We start from the raw sequence: 17,943 nt of genomic DNA on the forward strand, positions 1-17,943 counted from the left end.
TATTGTTTTAGATAATATAGTTTAAGATGATATTGTTTTAGATAATATTGTTTTAGATAATATTGTTTTAGATAATATTGTTTAAGATAATATTGTTTTAGATAATATTGTTTAAGATAATATTGTTTTAGATAATATTGTTTTAGATAATATTGTTTAAGATAATATTGTTTTAGATAATATTGTTTAAGATAATATTGTTTTAGATAATATTGTTTTAGATAATATTGTTTTAGATAATATTGTTTTAGATAATATTGTTTAAGATAATATTGTTTTAGATAATATTGTTTAAGATGATATTGTTTTAGATAATATTGTTTTAGATAATATTGTTTAAGATAATATTGTTTTAGATAATATTGTTTTAGATAATATTGTTTTAGATAATATTGTTTTAGATAATATTGTTTTAGATAATATTGTTTAAGATAATATTGTTTTAGATAATATTGTTTAAGATAATATTGTTTAAGATAATATTGTTTTAGATAATATTGTTTTAGATGATATTGTTTTAGATAATATTGTTTTAGATAATATTGTTTTAGATAATATTGTTTTAGATAATATTGTTTTAGATAATATTGTTTTAGATAATATTGTTTTAGATAATATTGTTTTAGATAATATTGTTCTTGATAATATTGGATTAGATAATATTGTTTTAGATAATATTGTTTTAGATGATATTGTTTTAGATAATATTGTTTAAGATAATATTGTTTTAGATAATATTGTTTAAGATGATATTGTTTTAGATAATATTGTTTTAGATAATATTGTTTTAGATAATATTGTTTTAGATAATATTGTTTTAGATAATACTGTTTTAGATAATATTGTTTTAGATAATATTGTTTTAGATAATATTGTTTAAGATAATATTGTTTTAGATAATATTGTTTTAGATAATATTGTTTAAGATAATATTGTTTAAGATAATATTGTTTAAGATAATATTGTTTAAGATAATATTGTTTTAGATAATATTGTTTTAGATAATATTGTTTTAGATAATATTGTTTTAGATAATATTGTTTTAGATAATACTGTTTTAGATAATATTGTTTTAGATAATATTGTTTTAGATAATATTGTTTAAGATAATATTGTTTAAGATAATATTGTTTTAGATAATATTGTTTAAGATAATATTGTTTAAGATAATATTGTTTTAGATAATATTGTTTTAGATGATATTGTTTTAGATAATATTGTTTTAGATAATATTGTTTTAGATAATATTGTTTAAGATGATATTGTTTTAGATAATATTGTTTTAGATAATATTGTTTTAGATAATATTGTTTTAGATAATATTGTTCTAGATAATATTGTTTTAGATAATATTGTTTTAGATAATATTGTTTTAGATGATATTGTTTAAGATAATATTGTTTAAGATAATATTGTTTAAGATAATATTGTTTAAGATAATATTGTTTTAGATAATATTGTTTTAGATAATATTGTTTTAGATAATATTGTTTTAGATAATACTGTTTTAGATAATATTGTTTTAGATAATATTGTTTTAGATAATATTGTTTTAGATAATATTGTTTTAGATAATATTGTTTAAGATGATATTGTTTTAGATAATATTGTTTTAGATAATATTGTTTAAGATAATATTGTTTTAGATAATATTGTTTAAGATAATATTGTTTTAGATAATATTGTTTTAGATAATATTGTTTTAGATAATATTGTTTTAGATAATATTGTTTAAGATAATATTGTTTTAGATAATATTGTTTTAGATAATATTGTTTTAGATAATATTGTTTTAGATAATATTGTTTAAGATAATATTGTTTAAGATAATATTGTTTTAGATAATATTGTTTTAGATAATATTGTTTTAGATAATATTGTTTTAGATGATATTGTTTTAGATAATATTGTTTTAGATTATATTGTTTTAGATGATATTGTTTTAGATAATATTGTTTTAGATAATATTGTTTTAGATAATATTGTTTTAGATAATATTGTTTTAGATAATATTGTTTTAGATAATATTGTTTTAGATAATATTGTTTTAGATAATATTGTTTTAGATAATATTGTTTTAGATGATATTGTTTTAGATAATATTGTTTTAGATTATATTGTTTAGATAATATTGTTTTAGATAATATTGTTTTGGATAATATTGTTTTAGATAATATTGTTTTAGATAATATTGTTTTAGATGATATTGTTTTAGATAATATTGTTCTAGATAATATTGTTTTAGATAATATTGTTCTAGATAATATTGTTTTAGATAATATTGTTTTACATATTATTGTTTTAGATAATATTGTTTTAGATAATATTGTTTTAGATGATATTGTTTTAGATAATATTGTTTTAGATAATATTGTTTTAGATAATATTGTTTTAGATGATATTGTTTTATATAATATTGTTTTAGATAATATTGTTTTAGATAATATTGTTTTAGATAATATTGTTTTAGATAATATTGTTTTAGATGATATTGTTTTAGATAATATTGTTTTAGATAATATTGTTTTAGATAATATTGTTTTAGATGATATTGTTTAAGATAATGTTGTTTAAGATAATATTGTTTTAGATAATATTGTTTTAGATAATATTCTTTTAGATAATATTGTTTTAGATAATATTGTTTTAGATAATATTGTTTTAGATAATATTGTTTTAGATAATATTGTTTTAGATAATATTGTTTTAGATAATATTGTTTTAGATGATATTGTTTTAGATGATATTGTTTTAGATGATATTGTTTTAGATAATATTGTTTTAGATAATATTGTTTTAGATAATATTGTTTTAGATAATATTGTTTTAGATAATATTGTTTTAGATAATATTGTTTTAGATGATATTGTTTTAGATGATATTGTTTTAGATAATATTGTTTTAGATAATATTGTTTTAGATAATATTGTTTTAGATAATATTGTTTTAGATAATATTGTTTTAGATAATATTGTTTTAGATGATATTGTTTTAGATAATATTGTTTTAGATAATATTGTTTTAGATAATATTGTTTTAGATGATATTGTTTTAGATAATACTGTTTTAGATAATATTGTTTTAGATGATATTGTTTTAGATAATATTGTTTTAGATGATATTGTTTTAGATAATATTGTTTTACATAATATTGTTTTACATAATATTGTTTTAGATTATATTGTTTTAGATTATATTGTTTTAGATAATATTGTTTTAGATAATATTGTTTTACATAATATTGTTTTACATAATATTGTTTTAGATAATATTGTTTTAGATAATATTGTTTTAGATAATATTGTTTTAGATGATATTGTTTTAGATAATATTGTTTTAGATAATACTGTTTTAGATAATATTGTTTTAGATGATATTGTTTTAGATAATATTGTTTTAGATAATATTGTTTTAGATAATATTGTTTTAGATAATATTGTTTTAGATAATACTGTTTTAGATAATATTGTTTTAGATAATATAGTTTTTAGATAATATTGTTTTAGATAATATTGTTTTAGATAATATTGTTTTAGATGATATTGTTTTAGATAATATTGTTTTACATAATATTGTTTTACATAATATTGTTTTAGATTATATTGTTTTAGATAATATTGTTTTAGATAATATTGTTTTAGATAATATTGTTTTAGATAATATTGTTTTAGATAATATTGTTTTAGATGATATTGTTTTAGATAATATTGTTTTAGATAATATTGTTTTAGATAATATTGTTTTAGATGATATTGTTTTAGATAATATTGTTTTAGATGATATTGTTTTAGATAATATTGTTTTAGATGATATTGTTTTAGATAATATTGTTTTAGATAATATTGTTTTAGATAATATTGTTTTAGATAATATTGTTTTAGATGATATTGTTTTAGATAATATTGTTTTAGATAATATTGTTTTAGATAATATTGTTTTAGATAATATTGTTTTAGATAATACTGTTTTAGATAATATTGTTTTAGATAATATTGTTTTAGATAATATTGTTTTAGATAATACTGTTTTAGATAATATTGTTTTAGATGATATTGTTTTAGATAATATTGTTTTACATAATATTGTTTTACATAATATTATTTTAGATAATATTGTTTTAGATAATATTGTTTTAGATAATATTGTTTTAGATAATATTATTTTACATAATATTGTTTTACATAATATTGTTTTAGATTATATTGTTTTAGATAATATTGTTTTAGATAATATTGTTTTAGATAATATTGTTTTAGATAATATTGTTTTAGATAATATTGTTTTAGATAATATTGTTTTAGATGATATTGTTTTAGATTATGTTGTTTTAGATAATATTGTTTTAGATTATATTGTTTTAGATTATATTGTTTTAGATGATATTGTTTTAGATAATATTGTTTTAGATAATATTGTTTTAGATAATATTGTTTTAGATAATATTGTTTAAGATAATATTGTTTAAGATAATATTGTTTTAGATAATATTGTTTAAGATAATATTGTTTAAGATAATATTGTTTTAGATAATATTGTTTTAGATGATATTGTTTTAGATAATATTGTTTTAGATAATATTGTTTTAGATAATATTGTTTTAGATAATATTGTTTTAGATAATATTGTTTAAAATGATATTGTTCTAGATAATATTGTTTTAGATAATATTGTTTTAGATAATATTGTTTTAGATAATATTGTTCTAGATAATATTGTTTTAGATAATATTGTTTTAGATAATATTGTTTTAGATGATATTGTTTAAGATAATATTGTTTAAGATAATATTGTTTAAGATAATATTGTTTAAGATAATATTGTTTTAGATAATATTGTTTTAGATAATATTGTTTTAGATAATATTGTTTTAGATAATATTGTTTTAGATAATATTGTTTTAGATAATACTGTTTTAGATAATATTGTTTTAGATAATATTGTTTTAGATAATATTGTTTAAGATAATATTGTTTTAGATAATATTGTTTAAGATGATATTGTTTTAGATAATATTGTTTTAGATAATATTGTTTAAGATAATATTGTTTTAGATAATATTGTTTAAGATAATATTGTTTTAGATAATATTGTTTTAGATAATATTGTTTTAGATAATATTGTTTTAGATAATATTGTTTTAGATAATATTGTTTAAGATAATATTGTTTTAGATAATATTGTTTAAGATAATATTGTTTTAGATAATATTGTTTTAGATAATATTGTTTTAGATAATATTGTTTAAGATAATATTGTTTAAGATAATATTGTTTTAGATAATATTGTTTTAGATAATATTGTTTTAGATAATATTGTTTTAGATGATATTGTTTTAGATAATATTGTTTTAGATTATATTGTTTTAGATGATATTGTTTTAGATAATATTGTTTTAGATAATATTGTTTTAGATAATATTGTTTTAGATAATATTGTTTTAGATGATATTGTTTTAGATGATATTGTTTTAGATAATATTGTTTTAGATAATATTGTTTTAGATAATATTGTTTTAGATAATATTGTTTTAGATAATATTGTTTTAGATGATATTGTTTTAGATAATATTGTTTTAGATTATATTGTTTTAGATGATATTGTTTTAGATAATATTGTTTTAGATAATATTGTTTTAGATAATATTGTTTTAGATAATATTGTTTTAGATAATATTGTTTTAGATGATATTGTTTTAGATAATATTGTTTTAGATAATATTGTTCTAGATAATATTGTTTTAGATAATATTGTTCTAGATAATATTGTTTTAGATGATATTGTTTTAGATAATGTTGTTTAAGATAATATTGTTTTAGATAATATTGTTTTAGATAATATTCTTTTAGATAATATTGTTTTAGATAATATTGTTTTAGATAATATTGTTTTAGATAATATTGTTTTAGATAATATTGTTTTAGATAATATTGTTTTAGATAATATTGTTTTAGATGATATTGTTTTAGATGATATTGTTTTAGATAATATTGTTTTAGATAATATTGTTTTAGATAATATTGTTTTAGATAATATTGTTTTAGATAATATTGTTTTAGATAATATTGTTTTAGATAATATTGTTTTAGATGATATTGTTTTAGATAATATTGTTTTAGATAATATTGTTTTAGATAATATTGTTTTAGATAATATTGTTTTAGATAATATTGTTTTAGATAATATTGTTTTAGATAATATTGTTTTAGATGATATTGTTTTAGATAATATTGTTTTAGATAATATTGTTTTAGATAATATTGTTTTAGATGATATTGTTTTAGATAATACTGTTTTAGATAATATTGTTTTAGATGATATTGTTTTAGATAATATTGTTTTAGATGATATTGTTTTAGATAATATTGTTTTACATAATATTGTTTTACATAATATTGTTTTAGATTATATTGTTTTAGATTATATTGTTTTAGATAATATTGTTTTAGATAATATTGTTTTACATAATATTGTTTTACATAATATTGTTTTAGATAATATTGTTTTAGATAATATTGTTTTAGATAATATTGTTTTAGATGATATTGTTTTAGATAATATTGTTTTAGATAATACTGTTTTAGATAATATTGTTTTAGATGATATTGTTTTAGATAATATTGTTTTAGATAATATTGTTTTAGATAATATTGTTTTAGATAATATTGTTTTAGATAATACTGTTTTAGATAATATTGTTTTAGATAATATAGTTTTTAGATAATATTGTTTTAGATAATATTGTTTTAGATAATATTGTTTTAGATGATATTGTTTTAGATAATATTGTTTTAGATAATATTGTTTTACATAATATTGTTTTAGATTATATTGTTTTAGATAATATTGTTTTAGATAATATTGTTTTAGATAATATTGTTTTAGATAATATTGTTTTAGATAATATTGTTTTAGATGATATTGTTTTAGATAATATTGTTTTAGATAATATTGTTTTAGATAATATTGTTTTAGATGATATTGTTTTAGATAATATTGTTTTAGATGATATTGTTTTAGATAATATTGTTTTAGATGATATTGTTTTAGATAATATTGTTTTAGATAATATTGTTTTAGATAATATTGTTTTAGATAATATTGTTTTAGATGATATTGTTTTAGATAATATTGTTTTAGATAATATTGTTTTAGATAATATTGTTTTAGATTATATTGTTTTAGATAATATTGTTTTAGATGATATTGTTTTAGATGATATTGTTTTAGATAATATTGTTTTAGATAATATTGTTTTAGATAATACTGTTTTAGTTAATATTGTTTTAGATGATATTGTTTTAGATAATATTGTTTTAGATGATATTGTTTTAGATAATATTATTTTAGATAATATTGTTTTAGATAATATTGTTTAAGATAATATTGTTTTAGATAATATTATTTTACATAATATTGTTTTACATAATATTGTTTTAGATTATATTGTTTTAGATAATATTGTTTTAGATTATATTGTTTTACATAATATTGTTTTAGATAATATTGTTTTAGATAATATTGTTTAAGATAATATTGTTTTAGATAATATTGTTTTAGATAATATTGTTTTAGATTATGTTGTTTTAGATAATATTGTTTTAGATTATATTGTTTTAGATTATATTGTTTTAGATAATATTGTTCTTGATAATATTGTTTTAGATAATATTGTTCTAGATAATATTGTTTTAGATGATATTGTTTTAGATAATATTGTTTTAGATAATATTGTTTTAGATGATATTGTTTTAGATAATATTGTTCTAGATTATATTGTTTTAGATAATATTGTTTTAGATAATATTGTTTTAGATAATATTGTGGTAGATAATATTGTTCCAGATAATATTGTTGTAGATAATATTGTGCTACATAATATTGTTTTAGATAATGTTGTTTTAGATAATATTGTTTTAGATGATATTGTGTTATATAATATTGTTCTAGATAATATTGTTTTAGATAAAATTGTTCTTGATAATATTGTTTCAGATAATGTTGTTTTAGATAATATTGTTTTAGATAATATTGTTTTAGATAATATTTTTCTAGATAATATTGTTTTAGATAATATTGTTCTAGATAATGTTGTTTTAGATAATGTTGTTTGAGATTAAATTGTTCTAGATAATATTGTTTTAGATAATGTTGTTTTAGATGATATTGTTTTAGATAATATTGTTTTTGATAAAATTGTGCTTGATAATATTGTTTTTGATAAAATTGTGCTTGATAATATTGTTCTAGATAATATAGTTTTAGATAATATTGTCTTAGATTATATGGTTTTAGATAATATTGTTCCAGATTATATTGTTCCAGATAATATTGTTTTAGATAATATTGTTTTAGATAATGTTGTTGTAGATAATATTGTTTTATATAATATTTACAATAGATAAATCTATAATATAATTATGTTTTTTTTCATACGAAACTTATTTTTTTTTAATTTGTCTACGAAATTGTTGGTTTTCTGGTTAGATTTAAACTATACCTTATTTTTATGCATATTTCTACGTTTTAATAATGATTGCATTCAACTCATTCACTGTGACTTGTTTTGTGGTGTGAACTCCGTGTTTAACCTGCCCTCAGCCATCTACATACCCTCAAAAAATCCATTGGTGGGGGGTCAAATCCGGTACTCTTTAAATGACCATAAAACGCATATTTATTTTAAGAAAGAAAAGTTTCATACATCAAAATACTGCGAACAAATATTGAAACCAGTTAATTATCGAAAATGTTCAAATTATTGACCATTGTGGTCAATGAACAGCTGACAACGCTCACTGATTTAATCGAAAACGTTCCTAATCAGTTCAATTGGTATGTTGACACATCTTCTTTTAATGGTTGCTTTCAACTCATTCATTGTAGCTTGTTTTGTGGTGTGAACACTGTGTTTAACATGTCCCCAACTCCGCCTCCAAAAGAGAGAAAAATCCATTGGGCGCGGAGGGATGTCAAATCCGGTGAGCGTAGACAGTACTCGATACTTCCTTTTCGCCCTAACTCTCTATTTCGCAAATAACAATCAAGATATGCTCTTACGTCATGATGATAGTGGCAAAGTGGCATTCTTTATTCCTAAACTTCTCTTCGGAACGTGGTATAGCGTATTCATGTAGCAAGTTGAGATAATTTTAAGAGTGTATACATTTTATTGTGACACCCTATATATAATATATATATACATATATATATATATATATATATATATATATATATATATATATATATATATATGATATATATATTACTTCATAAACGATATTCAATACATAAATATATACAAAACAAAGGATATTCAATACAATATGACACATTTTAAAAATTACAAACGTCTATCATTTTCCGATCATAATTTCCATTTAGAGCACACTGCGATCTTGAAATTCAACGGTTGTCCTGATTAAAATAACAGTGTAGGTATCAATTGCTTGGATGCGTTCCAGGGCGCCTCGGATGGATTGACAGATGGGGCACGGTTCGTGGTTAGGTCGACGCGTTTCTGTTAAACGAAGCCTGATTATTTTTCTGAGTGACGTTGACGATATTGTTATGAGCCGACGCCTGACATGGCATCTCCATTGTTTATTACCGTCGTGATCCATCTAACATTTTGCCAATGAGAATGGTTGCGCTAGGAATTCTAATAACAACATAACTGAGATGCTTTGAGCAGGAGCCTCGAACATCGCATGACCTGCTTCGTGAAAAATGGCGAACCAAACTTTAACGAACATTCCTTACTATAATAGAGACTTCGTGTCGCTATTTACTTGCCCCCTATTCGTTTTTAATGTGGCGAAAATGTTATATTTTTAATAGCCAAATTTTTTTTAATATACGAGCTTTTCGCTCCTTCTTTTATGCTAATTTAGCGTTTACTTATTCAATCTTTTTATACTTTCTTCTAGAAATTTTAATGTCTATTATAGATATAAGATGAGAATCGGTCATTTTTCCTATTCGTTATTAAATGAGTTTGCCGTTTCTTTTCGTCGTTAATGTTTATTTCTTTTCATGTAGAAAGATGACATAAGGAAGACGTTTGCTGAGTTTCTTCAAGATTTTATTGAAAAGAATGGATTTATGAGAGAGAGACTAAATACTTAAACAATTATCTACTTCTTAGCCTCATAACATACTAATATAAGAATTGAGAGACGCAGACTGACAGACATATTGGTAACATTAACTAGATTATCAGTTTTCTGCATCATTGTTCGCATGGCTTTCCGAGAGAGACTAATCTTAAAACCTGTGTTTTTCTTACAATCCCCTATTACACGTGATTTCAAATAGTAGCCCATTTATTTACAAGTGTCAATATGCCTCGTTTGGCATAGAAAAAATACAAGAAAATGTAATCGATATGTTCTTCCGAACGATGACAAAGTTTAATACTAGTGTGGGTATTAATGTACGTGCATCATGTTTTCAGCAACAACATAAATATTCTTTTATGTGCTTTTTTGCGCTATCGTACTTTACGCGATTTTCGCGTTTACTTTACTCAATTATTTCATACTTCTTTTTAGTAGTCAGCAAAAAACTTCAATGTCCGTTATAAACATAAAATGAGAATTTCCTTTGTTTCCCCTTCATTACTAACTGACTTTGCCGTTTCTCTTTATGCTTCTCTTCGTGCAGAAAGATAGACCAAAGGAGACATTCGCTGAATTTCGTCAAGGTTTTACTAGAAAGAATGTATTTAGATAAAATAACGCAATAATTATTTACTTCTTAAACTTCATTTCTAACCTAATAATAACCATAATCTTAACTTGACTACAATCCATTTGGTCTTGCATTCGTAATCTAGTATCGTCTGTCTTTTTACATTTTTTCGTAGTTTTCAAATCGAGGCCGGCTTCATCCATTTTCGGTTTGTTCCTTGAATTGCAATCGGTAATAATCGAAAACATATGTAGAGGCTTTCGTTTATGAAGCCGATTAAAAGATCGTATTTTCCAAACATCTTTACTGTGGTTAAAAATAAGTGTGCATTAATTGTATCAATATGAATTCAAGCAGAAACCTATTTAGTTTAATTTGATTAGACAGCGAAGTATATATAAGTATAGACTGAAGTGACACGAAGTTTGGAAAATAAACGAGTTTCCAGAAATTGGACGTTTTGAGAAGCTAATAGTATAAGTATTAATTTAGTATAAGAATTAATTTAATAATTTTCTTTAAATCATTCTGTGAATTAACTTTAGTTTTTTTTTTTTTTTTTGTTTTTTTTTTTGAAGGCTCATCCTTCTCATATCGATGAATCAGAATATTCTATTTTTGGCATTGGTTTCCACGATAGGAGAGATTAGGTTTGGAACGCCCTTCGTACAAATGTTTAAAGTTCAAAGTCCAACCTCTCCCTAACAAAAATAAAAGGCTATCTAAAATAATATATAAGTACTTGTGAACGGACACGTCGGCATTCCTTGGTATGAGTCCTGTTTTTTTTAAAACGCTCTCCTAATCAATACTAGAATTGGTACTTAATCAGAGTACGGACCGCATTGAAATAATAACGTCATTATTTAGTAACTCATTCTTAATATCAGAAGAGAGGCTTTTTAGTCATTGTGTGCTTTCACCTAACAATTTAATAAACAAATGATACCATGAAAATTGAATTTAATTAGAAAATCCTATCTTTAAAAAATAGCACGGTTCGTAGCACTCTAGAATAGTCCACATAGCCCCATCGTTCAATGGTTATCCGCGTTTGATAACAATAAATAATATATTTCATATATATCTATTTATATATATATATATCTATATATATATATATATATATATATATATATATAAGTGAACGTGTCTGTGAGTCTCTGTCTGTCTGTCTGTGTATATTTTCCTTCACAATAACTCTGTTAATTTTCAATCTACACACTCGAAATTTGATATATAGGGTACTGAGATTTGGAAAAATCTATGTAATCGGTTTTCGGCAAGAAATTTAGTTCTTAAGGGGGTCAAAGTTCAACGATTTTACCTTTGAGACCTCTACCGAACTCCTCCGATAATTTTAGATCTAAACACTTGAAATTTTAGATATAGATTCCTTGGACATGGATCTAACTTAATAACTTGATTTGCGCCCAAAACAATAAATGTTAAGGGGTCATAATAGGGGTCAAAGTTTTAAAAGTTTACCGCTGTTTTTTTCTTTTGCTCAACATACACCTCCAAACACCCGGGCAATGCCGGGCTAAAATACTAGTAATAAATAAAATAAATTAAATTCATAATTCCATCCGGCCATATTTTCATCACCATTGGGTATTACTCGATTTCGACATCCATCATCGGGCAGTGTCCGAGGTATTTCTCAGGTTCGCATTATACATACACACACACACACACACACACACACACACACACGCACACTTTCACTTTTATAGATATATTAGCATTTCAGTCCGGCGTTATCAGAGAGTAATTTAAGTGCAAGTCCAGAATTTGACATTTTTTTTTTAACCATAGAAAAATATTTATGATGTAGGTACCCGTCAAAGAATGAAAATGACATAATCCAAAAATTATGTAAATTAATCAAGTAATGTATATATATATATATATATATATAGAGAGAGAGAGAGAGAGAGAGAGAGATAGAGAGAGAGATATCATTTTTTTACGATTTTTAGCAATTATTAAGAAATCGTAGCCATTACAAGACTGATTCTGATCGCTTTTTTTTTGTAGAGATTGGTATGGAGGAAGTAGCCCGGGCTGAATTTTAAATGTGACTGAAAAGAGCACACTAATGTCTTTAAAAATGAGTTTTTTAGTTTAAAAATACTTGATGAATTTACGTCGTTTTTAGAATATATTTTTTGTTCTGGGGCGAGTACGTACATCATAACGATTTTTCTGTATATATTTTGAATATGTTGAATATTGAACTTGCACCAGCTTTGCTGAGGACAAAAGTTCAAATTGTGGGCTGGATTAGCATATTTATTACTGGCGTTAGTCTTCAAAATTATTTTCAATCTACACTTGTTTCTGCTGCTGCGTTTCGCTGTGTGTTTATTTTAGTTATCTTTTAAACCAACGCATTTTATGTGAAAACATTATTACTTATGTGCGATGGAGAAATTAGTATAAATTCCAAAAATTACGAAAGATGGTCCAGTAGAAAATAATTACTAGTAAATAGAATTAATCGAATTATCAAGTTTCATGTTTTGTTTTAACGTGGAAGAGTTGTGAAACTAATTCTGTATGACAAACTGACTTATCTTCATTGACTTAAAATGACTTCAATTGGCTTAAATTAAAAGTCTGCTATTTTTAAACAGAAGGTAATCATGGATGATTTTTTTGCTAAAAATAACATCTAGCATATCGTCTAATTTTTCGAATTTATACTAATTTTGTTAGACACAGAAGTAGGTAATAATGTTTTCACCTGAAATGTGTAAGTTTATCATCAACGTGAACAAGCACCTAATCATCTTATACTGCTTCAAAGTGGTGACCCCTTGTAAAAAAAAACAAAAAAAACGGTCACTATTCCTGTGGAGTTAAAATAGCTATTAGATAAAGGGTAGTTGTCTACATGTTTTTATGTTTTATACCCAGCAAAAAAAAACTACAAAACAAAGATCCATAAAGTTGGTATATTCTTCATCAGCGTTGGCCTTGATAAACAATATCTGAAAGATTTAAAAATTGTTGATTGCCTGAGGGTCAACTGAGCCAACTTTCTTCAGGGGAGGCGGGTATTTCATGTACTGGTTTGGAAAGAAAATGACCCATTCCTCGATAAATTTATTATGTAAAAGAGAGTTCTGTGTGTGTGTGTGTGTGTGTGTGTGTGTGTGTGTGTGTGTGTGTGTGTGTGTGTGTGTGTGTGTGTGTTCAGATAGTTAGGAATGGGCTAGGGTAAAGAGGATGAGTGGGATTGGAGAGAAGAGTGGGTAAAACGTGATATGGGGAGGGGAAGAAAAAAGAACAGAGAAACGGATAAAGTGGTGTACAGAGATAGAAGTTACAATATAAATAGATTACACTTTTGAACCAGGTTATGCTGGATAACCTTGCTGGTCAAAGAAATGAATAAGTTTTGCATTTATGTATTTTATTTCTTACTAGCGGGGGCGCCCGACTTTACCTAGTCTTAAAATACGCTTAAATATGATATTTTAATTTGTTCAGATTTCGTATATATTATTACAGAGTCATGTTTCAAAAGTAAAAGCAAAGTATTTGGGTGCCATCAGCTAGAATCGAAACCGCAAGCAAAACTAGCATTCAAAACATTCAAAGACAGACAGATAGGCATATTGAGTTTTATAAATTAGATCTTTGCATTTTTGGAGAGGGTGAAAACGTACATGCTCGATGCAAGTGGTCACGTGTTCATTGCCTATGCATACTGACAAAAGGAAAATAGTTTAATTGGTTCTGCTACTGATGACGGTGCCTGCAAGATTCAGCGGGTGCAAAAGGGAAAGACGTCCGTGCAGATGGAAACTGCATTTATATTCGGATGTCAACATCTATGAACAAAGAATACGAATATATTAATGCATGGGTTAGGATAAGGGTTTGGGTTGACTGCAACCATCTCTTCCTTTACAGTAAGCAAAACAAACAACCATTCTGTTGTCTCTTATTAGTCTCGTACGAATATAACAGAAAAGGAAGCACAGACAAAAGCACACACGTATATATGTGTGTGTTTGTATATATTTACATCTCCGAGACAGCTACATGGTAAACAGTTGATGATCCATATTTTCTATTTAACAATTTAGTTTAAAATTGTATTATTTTTTTCTTTGTTATATTGTTCAATTCCGTTTTTGTGACAAATTGAATTATGCAAGAACTAAATCTGTGATTTGTTAAACTTTGGAACTTAAACTGTATTTATTTTGCTGATTGTTATCATTTCTTTGACCAGCAGGGTTATCCAGCATAACCTGGTTCAAAAGTGTAATCTATTTCTATTACAACTTCTATCTCTTTGCATCACTTTATCTGTTTCTCTTTTCTTCCCCTCCCCATATCACGTTTTACCCACTCTTCTCTCCAATCCCACTCGTGCTCTTTACCCTAGCCCATTCCTCACTAGCTGGGCACGCACACACACACACACACACACACAGAACTTTTTTATATAATAAATTTATCGATGAATGGGGCATAGTTTTACAAAATACTTATAGCTTATTAGACCGTATATATGCCGTATATTTTGTGTGTACTATTGATGAGGATGGAGTACTTCCGCCACGTATGGGCAGGAGTTGCTAAAAACAGCCTATCCTACCTTGACATAGTACTAAATAGACTTCGTGGCTTAGTGGGGAATGCCTGTTTCTCTTCCCTGCAACCTCTCTCCCACAGAAGAGACTTGCAAGCCTTTGTTTTATCGTAACTTCCATGACAAGTGCTCGTCTAAGCTCCAATCTCTGGTCCCCTCTCGCCAATCTTTCATGATAAACACCCGTGTAGCTGAAACCACTATCAAAAATTTTCTCCATTCTTTATCTGTGCCTAAATCAAAACGTAGATTCCATGAACAAATCTTCTTTCTTAGAAGTGTACGCTGTGCAACTCTCTTCCGTTTGCCTGTTTCCAACCTGACTACAACTTGGAGGTCTTCAAGTTCAACATAACCAAATTCCTGACGAACCGCCCCCTTAAGTAAGACACTCTATCAAATCCCCAATACTAACGATTACTGCGATACTATCCCATTGATTATTGTACAAGCACTAACCCTTATCCCCGAGTGGTTTCCGGGCCTTGATAAGTGATGACTACCATGTAAAAAATCAAATGAAAGTGGGTACCCGAGCATTTAGCAAAGTCATGCGCAAAGCGCAGGTATATTTGCTTAAAGTGGAGAGGACATAGGTACAACTGCTTGTTCACTGAAATAAAGATTAGAAGTATGTTTATATATGTATAAATAGTGTATTTCGCCGTCTGAAGAGTGGTCATTTTGGAATATTTTTGAATGACATAATGTTTGAAATTGTCCAAATGATCACGAAACAAATATGAAAATGCACAATCTAATGCTATCATTTTTTTGTTTTAATTGTCTTAGTTTTGTGAAATTATATAATAATAATAATAATAATAACTGAAGCATATTATTAATATTGAAGAGTTAATATTTATAAAGTAATCTCAACCAGATGTAAAAGCACGATAAAACCAAATAGGAAATAGAGCTTATTTTACTTGTGGAAGTAGATATTTTATCAACTTTTTTGAATTTTACCGTTATTGGATATTTTACCCTTTACCAGACTATCTAATCACGTGAAATCACTTTTTTCTTCACCCTATTACCTCTGCTTCACTATTTGTTATCAAGTAAGATCTATGACTTACTTGTAGTTTCATCAAATACTTTTGCAAGCAAAATCCGATCCTGCATTTTGCTAAATCCTACCCTCTGATGAGAAGAAAAGTATTTCTTCGAAACTCCGCGGATTAAGGACTATCCACTTATTCTGTGCTTCCTTTTTAAACTTAAATATGTTTTTAACTCTTTTTCAAATTGTTTTTTAACATGTTTTATTAACTACTTATTCTTATATACATATATAATTTCGTTTACTTTTACAGATTAAGGGAAATTGCTGATAGTGATTGTTGCTAGACGAGTGAATGTTCTGCAGAGTGGGAGACAGATTGAAACTCAGTCGATCACCTGCCATGAAAATAATAAAAGGGCAGAGATAGGTTCCCAACGTTTCTTCTCTTATAAAGAGGCAGCAAGGAGGAAAAAAGGACATCGCTCACTAGATTTAGAAGTTTTGTACCATATCATATGTAAGAAAAGGAATGGGTGCTCTGAGCAGCTACCAATGCAATTAACACATTTTCTATTAGAGCGATATTTGGCGAAAGGGAAGAAAAACACACAAGAATTTTTAAATATGTCTGATCTAAAGATTTGGTCATACAAAAATTGATTTCTCCTTTGAACATTTGGAGTCTTTTTACATGCGCGTGCATGATGAGAGATAAAGCCTGTGAAAAAAGTAATGTTCCTTCAGGGATGAGGTCACCTGCTGTAATTATGATTAACTTATAGACGTTTGTAAAGTGGCATTTACATAAAGATATAAATACATAAACATATAAAACATAATACTTTATAAAGACGTATATACACACACACATATATATACATATATATACATATATATATGTACATATATATATATGCATATATATATACATATACATATATATATACATATGTATATATATACGTATATAATATATATATACATATATATACATATACATATACATATACACATATATATATACATATATATATACATATATATATATATATATGTATATATATATATATATATATATATATATATATATATATATACTGACAGTGTGATGTTGGTTATATCGGGCGAACTTCCTTGCATTTGCAGACTCGTATAAACCAGCACATTCCACCCAAGACTAGACAGGATAGAGCGGGATCTGTGATTCTCTTCCTCCACAGTTTTGGAATCTGCTATTGGCCAACATCTTGTTGAGAATCCTTGTTGTACCAATCAGTATATAATGGAGTCGTCTAAGATACTTCATAAAGCAGATTCTAAAAATCATTTAAAAATTTAGAATCTGTCTCTATCGCAATTCGTAAACCTTCTTTGTGTCGTCAGAAGGAATTGTTAAAAACGTTAAATCTCTTCGAGGAACTTTGACCATCTCTCATTTTTTTGTTTCCTTGCGATGCTATTTTAATCGATGTTTACATGCTTTATTAAATTAAATTGTTGGTTTTAATCGTCTTTTTTTGGACACCTTTTAATTTATAAAAGATCCCCCATTGCTCGTTTTTTCGTCATTTATATTATTTCAATGCTATTGATTTTCTCCTGATGAGATGATGACCGAAAGAGCTCTTGAGAG

Source organism: Euprymna scolopes, chromosome 13 (assembly GCF_053919585.1).
Source record: "Euprymna scolopes isolate OS-2025 chromosome 13, ASM5391958v1, whole genome shotgun sequence".
NCBI classification, from domain to species: domain Eukaryota; kingdom Metazoa; phylum Mollusca; class Cephalopoda; order Sepiida; family Sepiolidae; genus Euprymna; species Euprymna scolopes.